Raw genomic sequence first — 20,457 nt, forward strand, 5'->3', positions numbered from 1 at the left:
ACAGCAGTGAAGACTGGTGAATATGCGATGTGGGAATACCCCTTTAAGGAACTATCAACCATTTTCTAGTCTCCATAACCCCATAGTAGTTGCCATTTTTGATCCTTCTGGGAACTGGAAACTTCAAGTTAGGACATGAAAGCTAAGACATGTTTATGTCCAATGCCTTGCCAGAAAGGATCCCAGTTGTCCTCAGTTTCCTATCCCTTTCTAAGGACATTTTGGGCAATCCGTTTCTATCCTTCTAAACCTGTAGCGAGTCCATTGATGTAATAACACAGGAGTAGTAGAGCTGCCTTTTAAGACTCTACTGAAAACGCCCCATGGGGTCTCCTCTCAGACAACGCAAACGTGTTGCGTGAAGCTTCACGTCTCACTTCATTTATTATTTCCCGGTCTTTTATAGTTTTCATTCTCTTTGTCTCAGTAGGAAAACATTCCGACAATTCTTCATTAACTTTCCTCCCACCAGCAAGATTAGTAGAGAAATAATTAGTTTATCAATATTTTTTAGTGAAATATATATTTTTGGCCTCGGGTCTTTGCGTTTCGGCTGCCGTGAAAGGGTCAAACGAATGTATTTTTGACGGATTTTTTTTCCGTGCCTCTTAATATATAACACATTACTCTTTGAACTAGTAGCTCACCTGTGGTTTCTGGTAAGGTGAGTCATTGCCTTCTGGTGTGTGTGCTTTTTATGCGCAGAATGCAGAGGTGTGCGCCCGCAGGTGCTAATGTTCCCATGAATCACAAAATAAACATTTATTAGAAATTGCCACCTCCACAACATATTAATTACACGGCAATACAATTCCCGTGCAAAGCATGTCGGGTGCGCTAACTGGTGCCGATACCAACGTATGTCTAATAATTGAGGCCTGGACTTACGGAGGATCAAAGGCAGCTAATCTTTTTGTTTCCTACATAATGTAAGATGAAGCTTTTTAATCAATTCCGCAAGTTTTTCCAATTAAAATGTATCTATTATTAATGCTGAATTACTCTGGATGTGATTTACTACTTACTGGTTACTGAGGACACGGGGGGAGGGGGGTGTTCCTATATAGAAGGCTACATTTATCTATCTATACATCCTTAGGTTTAATATATGAGGGTTGAATTATTTTGCAGATAATTATTGCCATAAAATTCCGTTAGTTTGGAACATTCTGGAAATGAAGTTGTATTTTTTTTTACCTCTCTATGGAATAGAACAAACAGCAGTTACTCCAGAATGGTCAAGAATGGATGACAAAAAGGATAATAGGGGAGCAGTTGTGTGGAGTGTAAGGGTTCGTTCACACCTACAGGAGGATTTCAAAGTAGATCTGTAATAAAATGTTCATCAATCCACTAATATGCTGCCTCCAGTGAGAGTGGATAGGATATCTATGACTCCATTCACATGCAGTGGAAAAAAAGTGAAGATTTCTGTCCAAGGAGGAGCCAAAAGGAGAAGTGAGGAGGAGATGAGGAGGAGTCTAAAGAGAAAAATGAGGACGGAAATGAAGAGGAGTCAAACAGGTAAAGTGGGGAGGAGATGAGGAGGAGTCTAGACAGGAAAAGCGCAGAGCAGATGAGGAGGAGTCTAGACAGGAAAAGTGGGGAGGAGATGAGGAGGAGTCTAAAGAGGAAAAGCGCAGAGCAGATGAGGAGGAGTCGAACAGGTAAAGTGGGGAGGAGATTAGGAGGAGTCTAAAGAGGAAAAGCGCAGAGCAGATGAGGTGGAGTCGAACAGGTAAAGTGGGGAGGAAATTAGGAGGAGTCTAAAGAGGAAAAGCGCAGAGCAGATGAGGAGGAGTCTAAAGAGGAAAAGCGTAGAGCAGATGAGGAGGAGTCTAAAGAAAAAAAGTGTGGAGTAGATAAGGAAGAGAGGAGGAGATGAGGAGGAGTCTAAAGAGAAAAATGAGGACAGAAATGAAGAGGAGTCAAACAGGTAAAGTGGGGAGGAGATGAGGAGGAGTCTAGACAGGAAAAGCGCAGAGCAGATGAGGAGGAGTCTAGACAGGAAAAGTGGGGAGGAGATGAGGAGGAGTCTAAAGAGGAAAAGCGCAGAGCAGATGAGGAGGAGTCGAACAGGTAAAGTGGGGAGGAGATTAGGAGGAGTCTAAAGAGGAAAAGCGCAGAGCAGATGAGGTGGAGTCGAACAGGTAAAGTGGGGAGGAGATTAGGAGGAGTCTAAAGAGGAAAAGCGCAGAGCAGATGAGGAGGAGTCTAAAGAGGAAAAGCGTAGAGCAGATGAGGAGGAGTTTAAAGAAAAAAAAGTGTGGAGTAGATAAGGAAGAGTCAAAGCAGGAAAAGTGCAGAGGAGATGAGGAGGAGTCTAGACAGGAAAAGTGGGGATGAGATGAAGGTGAATCAAATGGGAAAAGTGGGGAGGAGATGAGGAGGAGTCTCAAGAGGAAAGTGTGGAGACGATGAGGAAGAGTCTAAAGAGGAAAGGTGGGGAGGAGATGAAGAGAAGCTGAACGGAAAAAGTGGGGAGGAGATTAGGAGGAGTCTAAAGAGGAAAAGTGTGAAGACAATGAGGAGGAGTCTAAAGAGAAAAAGTGGGGAGGAGATGAGGAGGGGTCTAAAGAGGAAAAGCACAGAGCAGATGAGGAGGAGTCTAAAGAGAAAAACAGGGGTGGAAATGAAGAGGAGACGAACAGAAAAAGTGTGGAGTAGATAAGGAAGATTCAAAGCAGTAAAAGTGCAGATGAGTTGAGGAGGAGTCTAGACAGGAAAAGTGGGGAGGAGATTAGGAGGAGTCTAAAGAGGAACAGTGGGGAGGAGATGAGGAGGAGTCCAAAGAGGAAAAATGGAGTGGAAATTAGGAGGTCTAAAAGGGGAAAAGGGAAAGAGATGAGGAGGAGTCTAAAGAGAAAAGTGGGAAGCAGATGAAGAGGAGTCTAAAAGGAGAAGTGGGAAGATGAGGAGGAGTTTAAAGGAAGAACTGAGGGGTGAGGGGGAGATTTAAGGAAGAACTGGGAGTGAGGAAGAGGTTAAAAGGTGGAGTGAAGAAGAGAGAAGGAACAAACAAACAAAAGTAGAGATGAGGAGAAGTCTAAAAGGAGAAGTTGGGAGGACATGAAGACGAGACTGAAAGAAGAAGTAGGGAGGGGAATAGGAAACATAGGGACAAGAGGAGGTGTCTAAAGCAAGAATTGGGGAGAAGGTGAAGAGGAGTCTGAGGGAAGACGTGGGGAGATGAGGAGAAATCTAAAGAAGAATTAGGAAAAAAATAAGAAGAATAAATGGAGAATTGGTGAGAAAAAGAGACAGAATGTTCGAGGAGAAGAGCAGCAAATATGGGGAGGACTCTAACGGGGCATTTCAGGAAGAGATAAGGAGAAATCTAAAACACAGAAGTGGAGATAACGAAGACTTAACAAAAAGAAGAGGGTGTGAGATGAGGAGGAGTATGCAGCACAAAGTGTCGACGGAAGAGAAAGATCAGAGAATAAAATGTAAAGAGAAGCTGGAAAAAATGGAGGTCAAGTCCTGCAAGAGCAAACCGAAGTAATGATAAAGCTGGAAAAAGCCCTTTAAGACTCATGGATGTGACTGGAGCTGACCTTGGAGGAAACCATACTGGTATCTTTCATAATTTGTGTGGATATTTCATCATTGGTGACAGTTATCTCCAAATAGTGGACATGTACTTTTACAAAAATCCCACATCTATATTGCCGATACACATATAGGGCCAGGTCAGCGGTATAGCACATAATACCAGCCTGACATGTGACCGGGAACCATAACGTGTCCTTGAAGGATCTTGGTAATCTTTTCACTTCGCTTGAAATTAAGAAGATGGTTTTGACATTTCTCTTTCCGACTTCTCGTTTCCAGGAAAACATTTCTTTCGGCCTCGTGTGTTGGGTCAATATGACACCGTCGTACATGTCAGACATGTTTGTCAGGAGGAGGAAAACCAGCCGGATCTTTGACTCCGTCTGTAACATATTTATAAATAAAAAATATCCTCTCTCAGTTCATTTCATAATTTGCTGAAAAAATGTGGAGAGATTTATATATTTAATATAGAAAATAATTCCACAACATCATTCTAAGCATATATAACCGCGATATACAATACTAATAAGAATGACGTATAGAAGTCAGATTCTAATACCAAGAATAATTCAACCTTATTTAATCTTTATTTATTTTTTAAATTTTTAGATTTTAATTTTTTTTGCAGCTTTATTTTACTTCCTTCCTGAAGTGTTGCCCATTGTGCATTACAGCAGTTGCAATAAAGGAAGAGTAAGGCTTAGTTCACACTTAAATTACGTGTGGCTTATTTTGGCACCGGAAAAAAATACATTTCTTAATTAGGAAGCTTTTTTTGGACCTTGCTGTGCTTTTTGTAGCTTTTTTTGGAGTTTTTTTTTTTGTAAAAACCGCTTCAAAAAACGCCAGGCTGTTTTCCCCTCCCGTAAAGTGAATGGGCGTTGCGTTTTTTTCCACGCGTTTTTTTGAAAAATACTTGGAAACCTTCTTTCCTCTACATTGGTATGGACAGAAATAAAAATTTTAAGCCAAAGAAACATTAGCATGCACCCCTTTAAATCACATTGCCAATGACAACCACAGATGGAATAGGCAATGGGAAATCCAACAGCCCCCACCCTGACCTGTCATTGTGTATGTGTGTGATGTGGTGAGACCTCCAAAAATTACTTTTCTGGCCCTTCACGTGAGCCCTTCCAAATTAAGTTACAGGCCCTTAAGCTGAGCCATACAAAAATTTACTTTTCAGGCCCTTGGGGTGAGCCCTCCCAAACTTAGCTTCAGGTCCTTTGGGTGAGTTGAGCCTTTAACCAGCAGAGTTTTAGTTTTTGGCCCTTGGGTTGAGCCCTAAAAACATTATTTGTAAGACCCTTGGGGTGAGCCTTAATGGGGTTATTTTAATTGGTTTTTAATGGTGATGGTGGTGGTGGTGGTGGTGGAGGAGGAGGAGGAACTTGTGAGCTGGCAAAGAAACATGGAACTGTGTCTCATCATTAGCACTGAGAACGGGACATGCTGGTTGCGGGTCCATAACCACTACATCGCCAGGAGAGGCAGACTCTTGTGTTACTACACGCGTGGAGGTAGTGGCTGACTGGCTGGTGCAAATGCCGCTGGAAACAATATCCGCTATCCACTGTAACATCGGTTCCTGGTGCTCGGGTATCGTCATTGGGGTGCACCCTGCTTGATGCTGTGGATGAGGGCACTGCTGGCTCCCCCTCTCCAGTAGCCATTGGATCCGCAGTATCTTGACTGTGGCCTGGATCCCCAGCTGGATTTCCACGTCCTTGTCCCCGTCCCTTTGTGCTACCTTGACGCATTTTCAGATGTGTACAGATGATGACAGTATGAAGCTTTCTTTTTACCCCTATGGGACAGTTACAATCTATACCAGTTGTAAGGAATTTGAGCCCTAAAAAGGACTTTTGTGAAATGTTGGCAGGTTGAATGTATATACCGGAGGTGTATATCTCCTCTTCCTGCTTTTCATTTTTCCTGCCTAGCAGAAGCTAAATTCTCTCTGACCCTCAACACGATGTCTCTCCTTATCTCACCAAACCGGATCTTACACGAATATGGCTGACACTATTCTTACAAATCCGTCACCTGATTTCGGCACTTTTTCCTATTTTTTTCCGATGCCTACATTTTCCTCTTTTCTGTCCCACCTCCCCTCCACAGTTATTGGTGCAAAAAAAGCGCCAGGAAAGGTGGGAGGGGATACGAATATTTACTGCGTTTACCGCGTGGTATACTATTCAATCGAATGGTATTCACTCATCTCTAATTATTATAGTCGCTAAGGTTGTGACCCTTTCCCTAGATACCGGGAAGTGATAGAGGAGCTGTATACTGTATAATGCCTTTGGCTCTGTGTGCTTAGACAAGTGGGAGGAGCTGTATACTATATAATGTATAATGCCTTTGGCTCTGTGTGCTTAGACAAGTGGGAGGTGTTCATTGGGAGTATTTTCAGATGTATGCTTCCAATGTGCCCACCCACTATATGCCAAAATGTATCCTGGGCATTGGCATTCCTTATACTGTCTACCGTGCTTTCCTATTTAGAGGGACGTGTATTCCTATGAGACAGGTGGTCCATTGATGGCCTAGAAAGTGAGAAATGTTGCAGCTTTCTGCTGGTAAAGAGATCTTCCAGATATATTCCTATGATAAAGACTAGGATATAGACTGGTTACGGGTGCTAAGGAGTTTAATCAATCTAAGTGTGGTTCGGGTAATCTGTGTGTGTCCTTGGCTTATGGGCCAGAAAGAAGCTGCAATCTCAATACTGATGCCAGTGCTCATGGGCCGCCTAAGGTTCTATCTGCACCCTCTGCACCCCCTCAACTTATGCCCCTGTCTCTAATATCAGGGGGTCGGTCTTAGACTTGAGTATACAGAGACCACCCACTTGACAGTAGAAAGCCTAATAAGCATATTTGGCAATGAAACTAATATGCATTTGTCTGAAACACTACTAAAACCTGCAAAGAGTTAGGGTTGGGGCAGGTGGTGCAAGGTCCTCTTTTAGTCTCATACTCTCTGCTGATTCTGTCCTAGTCTACACAGTAAAGCAAGCAAGTGAAGCACAACACATTAAGCATCAGCTTATTGCATTTGCAGTGTGAAAACCAAAACAGCTCAAGAATTACTTGTGGAGTTGGTCACCTAAAAATAAAAAACAGTCATACAATTGTGAATCCATGTTTATAATCAAACCCATACGCCAATTTCGTTACGAATTCTTTTCTTTAGACCCCGGCGAGCGCTGCACAGAAGTAACAGGGCCTAGGAGTTTCTGTAATTACAACATCTGAACCGAGAAACACAAAGCCCTGGATGAATGACCTGATTATATAAAGAGATTTGGGGGATCAAGGAGAAGCGGGGCAGGGCTGAGCTTATCCGGCCGCTCGCAGATCTCAAGACGCCGTCATTAGTTCATTGCTTGCCACAAATGTATTTCTGTGGCAGGATTTACAGGGATCCTACAGGAGAACATTGTTTCTTTGTACTTGATATTGACTGAGCCTCGGGAACTCTGATGACCCTTTAGGGTCTGTAATATTGTGCTGAACATCCTTATACTGGAAGCACTACAGTATATACTGTATATAGCATCTTCCATAGCTCCTAGGGGGGCAGGACCCGAATAAGAGCTCAGGTTTCAGAACAAGATGGTCAAACCTTTCATTATGATTCAATTTTGAAAAAAAATCTGCAAATTTAAGCACTAAATGTGTTCTGTAGGCAAAACTAACTCCTGCCAGTGCCCCCCCCCATAGTAAATATGCCCCCTTTTGTGCCATAGCCAGCCCCCATACAATCCCCCTTGAGTATATGCTGCTCATATTAAAGGCTAATTTACTCCTTTCTGACAGTGGAAGGTTGTGTGTCCTAAATCTACCTCTCATGTCTTGCTCCAGTACACCAGAGGGTAGGGGTCATATATTTATGATATACAGACTGCCAACCATGAAAGGAAATTGGAAAGAAAGTCAAAGCTGTTTAACCAACCATAGTGTTGGATCGCTGACTTATGGGCCCTGACACAGCTGTGACCCCTTTAGTTACACCAGGTACAAGGGAATAAGTGATTGCCAGAAAATACTGTTTTGTGCCTCTTGCTATTCCCTGAATGGTGTCAGCGGTCCCTGAGGCCTGTGATTGTGTCTCAGAGGTTAGTCGCACTGGATGCTGCGATGGAGCCCAGGAGAGGTGAGTATGAGCATTTATGTGTACACACCTTTCCTGTGACTCTGCTTATTATAGACTCCAGAGTATAACAGTGCTGTATGGGTGTAAACTCCCAAAACTTTATTTTGGACAAACCCAAAATTTTTTGAAAATTTGTGACAAACTTGACTTATCATGAACTGGCTCGCTGATCCCTAGATATGACCATATATGTCAGATGGTCGACAGATCCCACCAACATCAATAGGTTCAATCAACATTCATCTAATGTAAACTAATGCTATCCCATAAAGAGATCAGGTCCGCCCCTGTAGACTAATGCTATCCCATAAAGAGATCAGGTCCGTCCCTGTAGACTAATGCTATCCCATAAAGAGCTCAGCTCTTCCCCTATAGACTAATGCTATCCCATAAAGAGATCAGCTCCGCCCCTGTAGACTAATGCTATTCCATAAAGAGCTCAGCTCTTCCCCTATAGACTAATGCTATCCCATAAAGAGATCAGCTCCCCCCTATAGACTAATGCTATCCCATAAAGAGTTCAGCTCCGCCCCTGTATACTAATGCTATCCCATAAAGAGATCAGCTCCGACCCTGTAGACTAATGCTATCCAATAAAGAGTTCAGCTCCGCCCCTATAGACTAATGCTATCCCATAAAGAGATCAGGTCCGCCCCTGTAGACTAATGCTATCCCATAAAGAGATCAGGTCCATCCCTGTAGACTAATGCTATCCCATAAAGAGCTCAGCTCTTTCCCTATAGACTAATGCTATCCCATAAAGAGAACAGCTCCGCCCCTGTAGACTAATGCTATCCCATAAAGAGCTCAGCTCCCCCCCTATAGACTAATGCTATCCCATAAAGAGATCAGCTCTGACCCTGTAGACTAATGCTATCCCATAAAGAGTTCTGCTCCGCCCCTGTAAACTAATGCTATCCCATAAAGAGCTCAGCTCCTCTGCTATAGGCTAATGCTATCCCATAAAGAGTTCAGCTCCGCCCCTGTAGACTAATGCTATCCCATAAAGAGTTCAGCTCCGCCCCTGTAGACTAATGCTATCCCATAAAAAGTTCAGCTCCGCCCCTGTAGACTAATGCTATCCCATAAAGAGTTCAGCTCTGCCCCTGTAGACTAATGCTATCCCATAAAGAGATCAGCTCCGCCCCTGTAGACTAATGCTATCCCATAAAGAGCTCAGCTGCTCCCCTATAGACTAATGCTATCCCATAAAGAGATCACCTCCGCCCCTGTAGACTAATGCTATCCCATAAAGAGCTCAGCTCCGCCCCTGTAGACTAATGCTATCCCATAAAGAGATCAGTTCGACCCTGTAGACTAATGCTATCCCATAAAGAGATCAGTTCGACCCTGTAGACTAATGCTATCCCATAAAGAGATCAGCTACGACCCTGTAGACTAATGCTATCCCATAAAGAGATCAGCCACGACACTGTAGACTAATGCTATCCCATAAAGAGATCAGCTCCGCCCCCGTGACTAACATCTATGGGACATCTTGGACAATCCTCTTGTGAGTGACACTATAATGAAGAATATAAAAATGGTGGTATTGGGAGACATGGGAAGCGTGTATGAGTTTTACACCATAACTTATGACCATGTCCGGATCTAACACAGATGGTACAATCTGACTTTTTTCCCCTTAAACCATGACCAATTATAGAGAATCATAAAGTTCTTGCAGAATTCTCCTCGGCTTCAGACAAGCTGTGCAGCTAAGAAATGTTCTGTCTATTCCGCCATCCCCCTCCTCTAATATTTCAGGCTTCGGAGCTGTTCCGATGGGTGTTAGATGAGTGGGCTCTCACTTTATTACCTTCATATCACAATGCGGCTTGTCATAATTACCCGTGTCAAGGCTCTTACCCGTGGTGATCACAACACACAGGCGCGATAGCGTGTCGGAAAAGACAAAGGTAGCAACAAAAAGAACAGCATTTGTATAGTTCAGATGACAAGTCACGAGGGGGCTCACACGAGAACAATGGGGTAGCATTTAGATTAAGGATAATGTATGTGAGGTTTAAAGGGCTAGAAGAACGATATATACCTGTAACTGGTTTCACAAATGTATATCTCTTATCTGTACAGATGGCAGACTACTATAGAGTGACACACTATGTAACAGCATAGAGCACTTATACCAATGGCAGACAACATGTATAAGGTTAGAAAAAAATACACCCTAAAAAAATTGAAAAATCCTCACCTGATCCTACATGGTGATTGGACTGGACCAAGGTTCAGAACAAAAATGGTGAACGTTTTCTGTTTGTTCTACCAGTTCCTGATGTTGTACTTTGGCCGATCACCAATATCTTGAAGGCTCTTGACCTCCATCCAGCTTCTATTTTTCTACTGTGGCAAAGAAAATGGAAGACCAGATTTATGATACACTATGTTGCCAGATGATTGACTGGTAAACCATTAAGGGTTTCCTTCTGATTACTGTTGTACATCCTAATCCTAAAAGACATTAACCAACCAACGTAGACTTATCCAACGTTCTTGAGAACTTACTTGATCTATCATCTTGGAGCTCATAAAATCAAAGGCATGGGCAGAAGAAAATGAGTCCAATGTCAAAGATGAAAGTTGGTCTCCTTCAGAACAGAAGGTCCTATTGTTGGATTTGCCCCTTACTTGCCTTTTCTTTGGTTGGACTGGAGTTTCTCTGGATCAGTGAGGTGACCCTAGTAAATCCATTGCCTCTCTAATTCATCTGCCCTTGAATATCTTGAAATAAAAAAATTGCTCCGTTGAATGTTGGTTGAGCCTAAAAGGTTTCCTAAATAATGAAGTTTGTTCCAGAACCACATTACTACATCTCTTCTAGACACAGTTGACCAGTTCACTTCTGGGATCAACTGATAGACATCCTTGGAAATCATGATGCTACTGTATCTGACAATGAAGACCAAAACCAGAATGCTTCCATGGGTGGATGCAGGAATAGAAGTGAAATATTATTTTGTATTGTATAATGCTACTTGTTCCAACCTTTGTCAGAGGCCTCCATGAGGCATCATTGACCACAAAGTGATGGGCTTCATAATGTTCTAAAATGTTGCAAGAGACACCAAACTCAGTACTGATCCAGGATCTGATGGACATCCAAATGATTGGCCATATAGAGATTTACATCCAGCCATTATGAGGTATGACAATATAAGGAGAAGCCAATGGAGGCAAGGAGGGACAAGTCTTCTACTGAGGGTTGGCGATGGCCAACCTTGGGCATCGTTGATGATCTCTGGACAATATAAACCTGGAGAACATCGAAAAACTGCATTTTATTCTTCACAGAAACCATAAAGACAACTTTTCATGTTTCTGATGGAGGGAAACAGCTTTGTGTATCTTACAGTAGACATCAAATGGATGAATCTTCCGAGGAGACCATAAAAACTGCTTACACTCTCTTCACGGCTTTCAAAGGGCCGGAACCTGAGTGCAAATTAAATTTTAATCACCTTGTTTCAGGAACAGAACAAACTCCGCTTTATTTTCTCAGAAAAATAAGAGACAATTAGACGAGAGAAATTTATCTGCATTGTCACCCCGGAAAGCAGAATAAAGCTGGTGGAATCAAAAGCTGTACCTGTCATGTGTTTGATGGATACTTGGAGATGGTTTGTGAGCACCGACTGAGGGAGCCGGACAACATTCTTTGAATTTACACCACGGCTCATCTTCTTAGTGGGTCACTGTGAGGTTTCTGACACATCAGCTGTTCTGCCGTCTTCTCATCTTTGAAAATAATGATGCAAGTTACAGTACAGATGTTACTGGAGTTATATGGTGAAGGGATCTGTCTGTATACCGCACCATTAAGTGGAAAATATGTCACCTAAACACAGGCTAGAATCTGGTATAAACTAGATGTCACCTCAAGATCCACATTCACATCCACACAGAACAGTATACATTATATAAGGTAATAATAATTCTATTCTTATAAATAGAGCAGTATTATAGTAGTTATATTCTTGTACATAACAGCAGTATTATAGTAGTTATACTCTTGTACATAGGGGCAGTATTATAGTAGTTATATTCTTGTATATAGGAGTAGTATTATAGTAGCTATATTCTTGTACATAGGAGGTAGTATTATAGTAGTTATACTCTTGTACATAGGAGTAGTATTATAGTAGTTATATTCTTGTACATAGGAGCAGTATTATAGTAGTTATATTTTTGTACATAGGAGCAGTACTATAGTAGTTATATTCTTGTACATAGGAGCAATATTATAGTAGTTATATTCTTGTACATAGGGGCAGTATTATAGTAGTTATACTCTTGTACATAGGGGCAGTATTATAGTAGTTATACTCTTGTACATAGGAGTAGTATTATAGTAGTTATATTCTTGTACATAGGAGCAGTATTATAGTAGTTATACTCTTGTACATAGGAGTAGTATTATAGTAGTTATATTCTTGTACACAGGAGCAATATTATAGTAGTTATATTCTTGTACATAGGTGTAGTATTATAGTAGTTATATTCTTGTACATAGGAGCAGTATTATAGTAGTTATATTCTTGGACATAGGAGTAGTATTATAGTAGTTATATTCTTGTACATAGGAGCAGTATTATAGTAGTTATATTCTTGTACACAGGAGCAGTATTATAGTAGTTATATTCTTGTACATAGGTGTAGTATTATAGTAGTTATATTCTTGTACATAGGAGCAGTATTATAGTAGTTATATTCTTGTACATAGGAGCAGTATTATAGTAGTTATATTCTTGTACATAGGAGTAGTATTATAGTAGATATATTCTTGTACATAGGAGTAGTATTATAGTAGTTATATTCTTGTACATAGGAGCAGTATTATAGTAGTTATATTCTTGTACATAGGAGCAGTATTATAGTAGTTATATTCTTGTACACAGGAGCAGTATTATAGTAGTTATATTCTTGTACATAGGTGTAGTATTATAGTAGTTATATTCTTGTACATAGGAGCAGTATTATAGTAGTTATATTCTTGTACATTTGAGCAGTATTATAGTAGTTATATTCTTGTACATAGGAGTAGTATTATAGTAGTTATATTCTTGTACATAGGAGCAGTATTATAGTAGTTATATTCTTGTACATAGGAGCAGTATTATAGTAGTTATATTCTTGTACATAGGTGTAGTATTATAGTAGCTATATTCTTGGACATAGGAGCAGTATTATAGTAGTTATATTCTTGTACATAGGAGCAGTATTATAGTAGTTATATTCTTGGACATAGGAGCAGTATTATAGTAGTTATATTCTTGGACATAGGAGCAGTATTATAGTAGTTATATTCTTGTACATAGGAGCAGTATTATAGTAGTTATATTCTTGTACATAGGAGTAGTATTATAGTAGATATATTCTTGTACATAGGAGTAGTATTATAGTAGTTATATTCTTGTACATAGGAGCAGTATTATAGTAGTTATATTCTTGTACATAGGAGCAGTATTATAGTAGTTGTATTCTTGTACATAGGAGCAGTATTATAGTAGTTATATTCTTGTACATAACAGCAGTATTATAGTAGTTATACTCTTGTACATAGGGGCAGTATTATAGTAGTTATATTCTTGTATATAGGAGTAGTATTATAGTAGCTATATTCTTGTACATAGGAGGTAGTATTATAGTAGTTATACTCTTGTACATAGGAGTAGTATTATAGTAGTTATATTCTTGTACATAGGAGCAGTATTATAGTAGTTATATTTTTGTACATAGGAGCAGTACTATAGTAGTTATATTCTTGTACATAGGAGCAATATTATAGTAGTTATATTTTTGTACATAGGAGCAATATTATAGTAGTTATATTCTTGTACATAGGGGCAGTATTATAGTAGTTATACTCTTGTACATAGGGGCAGTATTATAGTAGTTATACTCTTGTACATAGGAGTAGTATTATAGTAGTTATATTCTTGTACATAGGAGCAGTATTATAGTAGTTATACTCTTGTACATAGGAGTAGTATTATAGTAGTTATATTCTTGTACACAGGAGCAGTATTATAGTAGTTATATTCTTGTACATAGGTGTAGTATTATAGTAGTTATATTCTTGTACATAGGAGCAGTATTATAGTAGTTATATTCTTGTACATTTGAGCAGTATTATAGTAGTTATATTCTTGTACATAGGAGTAGTATTATAGTAGTTATATTCTTGTACATAGGAGCAGTATTATAGTAGTTATATTCTTGTACATAGGAGCAGTATTATAGTAGTTATATTCTTGTACATAGGTGTAGTATTATAGTAGCTATATTCTTGGACATAGGAGCAGTATTATAGTAGTTATATTCTTGTACATAGGAGCAGTATTATAGTAGTTATATTCTTGGACATAGGAGCAGTATTATAGTAGTTATATTCTTGGACATAGGAGCAGTATTATAGTAGTTATATTCTTGTACATAGGAGCAGTATTATAGTAGTTATATTCTTGTACATAGGAGTAGTATTATAGTAGATATATTCTTGTACATAGGAGTAGTATTATAGTAGTTATATTCTTGTACATAGGAGCAGTATTATAGTAGTTATATTCTTGTACATAGGAGCAGTATTATAGTAGTTGTATTCTTGTACATAGGAGCAGTATTATAGTAGTTATATTCTTGGACATAGGAGCAGTATTATAGTAGTTATATTCTTGTACATAGGAGCAGTATTATAGTAGTTGTATTCTTGTACATAGGAGGTAATTTTTATTAGTAAAAACAAAACAAAAATACATTACATTCCAGCAGAATTAATAACTAATAATAATAATAATAATAATAATAATAATAATAATAATATAACATAAATCAGACATGTCTGTCAGATAACAAAAATGAGAATCACTTTAACTTAAGAGTCCATTGCTGGCAGGATAAAGAGGGGGGAAAAATAAATAAATCCATAAATAAATGAACAGACTTATTTGCAGTGTTATCAGAATATTCAGCAATCGATATATACATTTCTCCACAATTTTACATTATCAGACTTTTTTCTGACCTCCAGAGACTTTATCCACCTCAGTTCAGACATGATATATGTGACAGCGGTCATATGACGGAAGGGCTCTCTGTGTAGGGACTCCTGGGTCCTCGTATGCCAGTGATAATATTTGATGACAGTAATAATAATATACAGGGTCTCCCGGTTAATGTCACCTATATTAGTTGGGATGCCATATATGATTTCGGGGTATTTGAGAGACTGTAATTGGGGAATTTTCAGCCTCCGGGATATTTCCTGCCAGATCTTTCGCCCTCCCCCGCACTCTGATATAAAATGTGCCATGGTCTCCTCCTGCTGACAACCTAATGGACATGCCCGATCTGTCACACTGAGATGTTTTAAGTTGCCTCTTACAAACAGCTTCCCATGCAGAGATAGCCAGGCAATGTCAAAGAACTTTGCAGGGAGCCTCCGACCAGTGAGGAGCCTCAGACTATCCTGCAGGGTTATAGATGTACAGTCCCTCAATGCCGGCTGGAGACAATAGAAGGTCTTACATACCCTGGTGTATAGATCTCTCCTGGTCTTACTCACCAGATAGGTCTTTTCAATACCCCATTTTTTCAGGCACCTTATGCCATAGTCCAGATACTGGGGGAGGTAGTCACGAGTCGATCGACCCCTCTTAAGGCTGCCGCCTCGCACCCAGGATTCTGCAAAAGGCAATATCCAGTCCCTGATACTATTTACCCACAGGGAGCTGTTATCTGAGTCCAGGCAACCAAAATTTACTTTTAGAAACATGGAGTCAAAAAACACCCTTGGATTTAACATATCCAGCCCACCCTCTCTCCTCTGTAGGTAGGTTATCCCTCTTTTTACTGGGTTCAACCTGTTCCCCCACAAAAGTTGGAAGAACAGGCTAAAGAGCCTAGTGGAGAAAGATTCTGGCAAAGGAAAGACAACAGAGACGTACAAGAAGACAGGGACCAGGTAAGTCTTCAACATTTTAACCCTCTCTCTATAGGTCAGCCTCCAGTTCTTCCATCGCTGAACCTTTGCATTTCCGGATTCCAACTTTTCTTCCCAATTTAGTCTGCAATTATCATCCCTCCCGAATTTCACCCCAAGGATCTTAATATAGGAGGAGGCCTGGGCAAACTGCGGCAGATCAAATGTAGGACCAGTATGACCCGTCCAGAGAGCTTGACTCTTCTCAAGGTTGACAAGAGACCCGGAGGCCTCTGAGTAACTTCTGATGGCTGCAGACAACATCTCCACCTCACGAGGCTCAGATATCACCACAGTCACATCATCCGCGTAGGCAACAACTCTCAGGGGCAAGCAGTGGGGGACCGGCGCCCCCTGAAAATCACACTCCTGCAGTGACCTGAGAAACGGGTCTATGGCAAACACATACAGTAATGGACTCAGTGGGCAACCTTGTCTCACCCCTGCCTCAACCCTGAAAGCATCACCCTGCCAACCATTAATCAGAGGAAAGCTCTCCGCCTCGCGGTACAAAGTTCTCAGCCAATCCACAAATTGTCCCGGAATACCGTACTTTGTCAAAGTCGCCCATAGATACTCATGGTCTACTCTGTCAAAGGCCTTAGCCTGGTCAAGACTCACAACATATCTCCCACACCTCAGAGCTTTACATCTCTCAAACATCTCCCTTATCGAGATAACTGCTCCAGAGATGTTCCGCCCTTTAACTGTGCCAAACTGAGAGCCTGCCAACAGTGCCGGGGACAAACAAACTAATCTAGAGAACAGAATTTTTGCAAGAATCTTCCTATCGACATTCAAGAGGGCAATCGGCCTCCAGTTCTTGATGTCACTAGGCTCTTTACCTTTAGACAGCAGGATCAGGGAGGACACTCTCATGGATGGAGGCATCAGGTGGTTTTCTAGACTAGTTTTGTATACATCCACGAGAATTGGTGCCAAGAGGTCTCGGAATTTCTTATAGAACTCAGCTGTAATCCCATCTGGACCTGGTGCCTTCTTCAGATGTAACTTATCTATGGCCTCTTTCACCTCCTCCACTGTTAACTCTGCTGTCAAAGGAGAAAAGTCCAAATCATTAGTATCAGGACCTGGAGTTGCCTCCAAGAATTGAGCCACCTTCTCTCTATCCAAAACCTTCTTCTGAAACAAGTCAGCATAGTAAGTTCTCACCACCCCCAGGATACCCTCCCGAGACTCCTGTAAAACACCCTGGGAGTCAGTGAGACCTGTGACCGATTTATTTGCCACCCGCTCCCTGCAATTCTCAAAAGGATCCGGAGCCCCTAAGGACCCATAATCCCGTTCAAGAACCAGGGATGTATACCTGCGGTACTGATACTGACTGATCTCAGATTTCAGCCGGTCAATCTTCTGTTGGTTATCCCCGCCCGCCGAATAGAGTGACTCTAATTCTTTCCGCAGCCTGAGATACTGGCTATACTTACTCTTCCCCTTCTTAACTGACAGTCTCCTTAAGAGGGATCTGATCTCCTCCTTGACATCCTCCCACCAGTCTGCCATGTTATCATAAAACACCACTCTCTCAAGCTGGTTCTGAAATAGAGAGTGGACACAACTCCGGACACAGTCATCGTCCAAGAGGCTGGAATTGAGCTTCCATAGGCCTCTCCCAATATCAGGGCGTTTTGTGGAGCCCAAGCAAAAATACAAAGCCAGATGGTCAGAATAAGGGACTGTCTTTTCACTTTTCTCACTAACATGCTCAGCGGGACTGACCAGAGCTAAGTCTATCCGACTGCATCTACCAGCGCAGGAGTAAGTGAATTTTGGTTTCCTACCACCCTCAGTAAACACATCAGACAGACCAGCCTGTGAAATAATTCTGCTTAAGACCTTGCAGTCCCTGGTGAGAGGCCGACCAGTAGGTCTGTCACTGGATGACATGGTGGCATTGAAGTCCCCTGCCATGACTACCGGAACAGATGTAAACAAGTACTGCTTGACTTCATCAAACAGACGTGCCCTTTCCATCACCGACTGCGGTGGACCATAGATATTAATGAGTCGGAGCCTTCTGCCTCGGATGGTAACTTCTAAAACCAGGCACCTCCCCATCAGAACCTCAGTGAATCTGTGTATGGTGACATCAGGGGTGTTAAACAGTATAGAAACCCCGGCATAAGGCTCCACCGCCAGAGACCAGAAGGACGGGCCAGATTTCCATTCTCTCTCTGCTTCTCGTATTAGTCCTAAAGTATTTAAACGGGTTTCTTGTAAGAAATAGACATCGGCATCAAGATATCTCAGATGTTCATACACTGCGTGTCTTGTCCTCCTTGCTCGGATGCTATTCACATTACTAGAGATAACTTTAAGATAGAAACCTGCCATCAGAACAACTAGGAATATGAGAAACAGAGAGATGGGCCCCATTGTCATAGATCAGAGTCAGAGGTGTCCTGGTGACCAGCTGTTTCCATGTCTGATTCGGACTGCCCCTCATCTCGGTGGGGTCTCCTCTTATTGGGAGGATCGCCCTCTGGCTCCTCCTCATACTCCGCCATCATTCGTGAGAGTTCTCTGTCTAGTTCTGCTTCTCCGTCTGACTCTGATAGGACACTAAATCTATTCCCCGTTGCAGTGACCTCGCCTGCACTACTTACTCTCATCTTTGTGGGCTTTTCTACCGTGGTCCACTCACCCTCAGGCTTACGGCTGGCTTTATCCTTCTTCCTCCTTTTATTATTGTTGGATGATCGGGCAGGAGAAGAGACGACCACTGAGGGTTGTACAACCTGCTCGACAACCTCCATGGTCGTCTCAATGGGACCTGACTCGGCCTGGTCTTGGGTGGTATCACCTGTATGTGGTTGAGGCTCCGCCTCCGTGACTACTGACCCTGACAATAGCGCCTCCTCCTCCTCCTGTATGTCATCAGCCGCTGCCAGCAAGTCCTCATCAGGGCTATCCTTACAGATGTTATGCCAGGCATCAGGACAATCTCTGTGGGGGTGACCGATCCTACCGCACAGGTTACACCTAATGTTTTGGCATGTGGCACTCACGTGGCCCATTTCATTACAGAGGCTACACTTTACCATGGAGCATACACTGGCCACATGGCCGGCCTTCCCACACTTGAAGCACCGGCGAGGCTGACCCGCATAGAAGCAGATCCCTTTTTCTCGGCCTATAAAGAACGAATTGGGCAGATGTTGGGTTATGTTGTTCTGCTGACGCAACTTCACCAGGACCCTCCACCCACCGGTCCAGACCCCGTCTTCATCCCTGTTCTTACTAAGATCGGACATGAGGTCACAATGCCTCCTGAGCCAGATGACAATATCCTGAGGGGGAACGGCTTCATTCCAAAATACAATTGTGACAGAGGCTGTATCTGGCCTAGAGATGGGGATGAAACTGAACTTATCCCAACCTTCCGTATCTCTCAACCTGGTGAGATTGGCCCAGAACCGGTCCAGATCAGACATCAGCTTAAAACTAACATCATACCCCTGGCGGTCAGGAAGGTTTATGACGGCCAGGATATCAGTCGGCACAAAGCCCATCTGGGTACATAGGAGCTCTCGGACCACAAACCTCCTATCCGGCAGATCCTCCTTGGCACCTCCGTGCCTAAACCTGACTACATTCCTCCTCCTGAAAGCCTGGCCTGTATAATTGGAGTTTGATGCAAAAGATGGAGCACCGCGGCTCCAGGCATTCCCTGAGGAGGTACGGCCAGATCCGCCATCTTGGCGTGTTTGTGGACGCTGTGTGCGCTGCTGAGCACCTGTACCATGTGGTTCTGCTACTGTGTGAGTATCTAGAGGGGGAAAGTCCTGCACACTGGACTGTCCTGTGTCCGCCCCACCATCAACCTCTATGTCTGCAATATCACCAGACTCCAGAGACTGGACTGCAGAGGGGTCTGACGCCATAGATCGTGAAGGATCCCCCCCAGAAACACCTTCCCCTGCTGGGCCGTTATCACATACAGGAATATCCATAATATCAGGCACATTAGTCAGACAATCAGCGGCAGCAGAGTCCTGCACAGCAGAGTCCATATTAGTATTATAGTCAGCGGCAGCAGAGTCCTGCATAGCAGAGTCCATATTACCACTACAGTCAGCGGCAGCAGAGTCCTGCACAACAGAGTCCACAACCTGTAACCCCAAATATGTTACTCCCCCAGTACCTTCAGGTAAGAGTCCATAGTCCTGCTGCAATGACTTGTCTCCTGGGACTTGTGGTGTCTGCACAGCTGCTACTTCATTACCATTAGGCAGGGGTCCATGACCTGGTTGCAAAGTGCTGGTTGCTGGGACTTGTGGTGCCTTGCTGAGAACTGCTGCAGGTTTTTGCTGTTGCTGAACACTGGTCGCTTTCCCGTACAAATTCCCTTCCTTAAAAGGGAAACTTGCTGGCTGCAGAACTGGTTTTACATGGGACTGCTGGCTGCCACCTTGAGAGGGTTCAGACCCAGCTTTGGCACAAGGTGATGGTGACTTCTGGTATTCCTGGAACCGCTGCTGGTTTCTGTACGATTCTCCCACCGGTCCCATTTGCTCCAGTACAGTCTCGGTCTCCCGTACGTTCTCGGCGAGCTCTTTCGCCAGTGCGCTCAGCTTCCTGTCCAGTAACACCAGTTTCTCAGGGCATGCAGACTTTTTTAGATTATACGCACATTCAATCTGTCTCTGCAGATATATTTTACTGGCCTTCAATGTCTCCAGTCGCTTGACCAGTGCTGGGATCTCATCTGCCAGGCG

The sequence above is a fragment of the Leptodactylus fuscus genome, chromosome 6 (assembly GCF_031893055.1).
Source record: "Leptodactylus fuscus isolate aLepFus1 chromosome 6, aLepFus1.hap2, whole genome shotgun sequence".
NCBI lineage: Eukaryota > Metazoa > Chordata > Amphibia > Anura > Leptodactylidae > Leptodactylus > Leptodactylus fuscus.